General features: G+C 37.5%; 1 non-coding gene across 1 annotated transcript; it reads left to right on the top strand.

Moving 5' to 3' along the window:
* The first annotated feature begins 1262 nt into the window (after window positions 1–1262).
* LOC148789860 (small nucleolar RNA R71) lies at window positions 1263–1369 on the top strand. Its single transcript, XR_016079902.1, has one exon. It is a non-coding gene; the product is annotated as a small nucleolar RNA R71 (small nucleolar RNA).
* The last annotated feature ends 1412 nt before the right edge of the window (window positions 1370–2781 follow it).

Consider the following 2781-nt stretch of genomic DNA (forward strand, 5'->3'; position numbering starts at 1 on the left):
TTTGTCCGACAAAGGAGCTGATCCTGTCACTATGATCACCCACTCAGATGAATTCTCGGACTGTCCCAACATACCCAGGTTTTGACCCTCGCTAAGGATCTCACTGATTGGTACATCAAAGACAGCCCAATCCGACATCTAGTGTAGTATCATAATCGAGTCTCGGGGTTAGGTGTAACTTTCCAGTTTTGCCCATCTATCTCCAAGGTCCAGGGAAATACTGGAAATCTGGTATGGTTCAAAGGTTCTATTAATCCTACACTGTATGTGCCTAGGGTCTTACCCTGGCAGCTGAGACAGGCCACCCCAACCTACTTGGTGGCACTACAGTGTCAGCCTTGTCAGCATAGGTCTCCCCAGACCGATCCACTGGCTGTGAACATTCTAAACTAGCACGAGTCTCATTAAGTGTCCAGTTTAAGGGTATTACATGGAAACATACCTAGGGAACATGAATCAAATATGCACTTTTATTCATTTACAATAAACTCATAAAGTACATCATTCTTGATTGAAGCTAAGGGCATACAAAACTGTCTAACATTATATAGAAACATACCAAGGGAACATGAATCAAATATGCACTTTTATTCATTTACAATAAACTCATAAAGTACATCATTCTGATTGAAGCTAAGGGCATACAAAACTGTGCTTCTTGACTTAAGAACCTCTTATCATGCTCTTGGAGCTTTGCTTCCGTAGGATTAATGAACTTAGAGATCATTTCTTCCAAATTACTTCTTTTTTCTTGTGGGGGCGGCTGTTGTTGGAATCCCATGGGTGCCTTTTGTTGATTGTTGCTCCATGAAAACTTTGGATGATTCCTCCACCCTGGGTTGTATGTATTTGAGTAGGGATTGAAATTCGGCCTGCCAGTATGAGAGATAAAATTAGCATTCTCATGTGAAGTAAAATGACTACCTAATGGACAATCAGAATTAGTATGTCCTATTTGACCACGTAAATCACATGGAATGCTAGATGATGCATTAATGGCTGCAATATTGAAAGTATCAAGTTTCTTATTCAGATTTGCAAGTTGCGGAGACAGGGCTGCAAGGGAATCGATGTGGTGTACTCCCCTCTGATTGGTTCAGTCATTGCTCCACTGGTAGCTGTTCAACACCATCTCCTCTACAAGGTCATAAGCTTCCTCCAGTGTTTTTCTCATGATTGTGCCACCTGCAGCTACATCAATAATAGATCGATTAGAAGGGGTAATACCATTATAAAATGTCTGAATTTGACGCCAAGTTGGTATCCCATGGTGAGGACATTTCCTAAGCATCTCCTTGAATCGTTCCCATGCTTCATACAAGGATTCCCTCTCAAATTGAGCAAAAGTAGTAATATCATTAATTAGCATTGCTGTTTTAGAGGGTGGAAAATATTTAGCTAGAAATTTTTGGGTTAGATCATTCCAACTGGTGATACTTCCTACAGGGAGTGAGTTAAGCCAATCTTTAGCTCTATCACGCAATGAAAATGGATATAATCTAAGCCTAATAGCATCATCACTAACTCCATTATGTTTAAATGTATCACATATTTCTAGGAAGTTAACAATGTGTGCATTAGGGTCATCACTTGGTAACCCACTAAATTGAATACTTGTCTGAATCATTTGAATTATTGCAGGCTTGATTTCAAAATTGTTGGCATAAATTGTGGGCTTGCAAATGGTGGAAGTCGCCCCATCAATGGTTGGACAAGCATAGTCCAGGAGTGTGCGATTTGCTTTTGCCATTTCTTCCCCAATTTCTATTACTGGTTCGCCAATATCAACCTCCTCTCTTGCTTTACCTCTGTTGGCCCTTTGCAATAAGCGAAGGGTCCTCTCAATTTCAGGATCGAATTCTGCTAGTCCTTCTTGTCTAGTGTGTGTCATGCACTAAAAAAAAATCTGAACAAAGCAAGAATTCGAACAAACTAGAAAAAAGTAAGCAAAATAAAATAATAAAATCAGAAATAAAAATCCAAATTAATCAAGGTAAACATGTTCTAATATTATTTTAGGATTAAATCCTCGGCAATGGCGCCAAAAACTTGATAGCCATAAATATAACCCTAGCAAGTGCACTAGTTATCAAGTAGTATAAAAATATCGTTCCCACAGGGATTTAAAAAAATAACTATTAGAACTACAACCTTCCCTTATTATTTGGACAATCAAATTTTAGATTTAAGAGTAAGAGCTGCTGAAAATAAAAATTAGGAAAAGAAAATAGAAGCAAGGGTGATCACTAACTGAATATGCAATGGATGAAATCGCTAGGGCTTTTGGTCCACCTAACCAATGTAATGAATATTAATGGATTCGATTCACCAAGATTATTTGTCATTCCCATAAGCTGAAGTCTCTCTAATTTTATTTAATATTCTCTCTTGAAATATACTAAAACTACGCCCATCAGGTAACCCTTCGATCTCTCGAGTAGAGTTCTCAAGATGAGAGTGCATTAAGTCCGAGGAAAAACCATTATATTCAGATGAACCATGTATATATATCTCTATATACCATTCAATTCACACTATAAACTATTCAGTCAATTATGTGAATTCCTCTCTCGATTCATTCACATAAACCAAATCAATTAAGGGGTGGCCAAGCTCTTAATCGCATTAAGTAAGATAATTCATAAACTATATGGAAATCACAATCTTGGATAAATCATAAAGATAAAAATATATTCATTAACAGGGTTAGGCTTTCCACAGCCCTAGCTAAAAACAAATCAAATCATGATGAAAGAAATAAAGCAAACAAAGGGAAAGAAA

This window comes from Nelumbo nucifera, chromosome 8 (assembly GCF_055504915.1).
Source record: "Nelumbo nucifera cultivar China Antique chromosome 8, China Antique-T2T, whole genome shotgun sequence".
Lineage (NCBI taxonomy): Eukaryota > Viridiplantae > Streptophyta > Magnoliopsida > Proteales > Nelumbonaceae > Nelumbo > Nelumbo nucifera.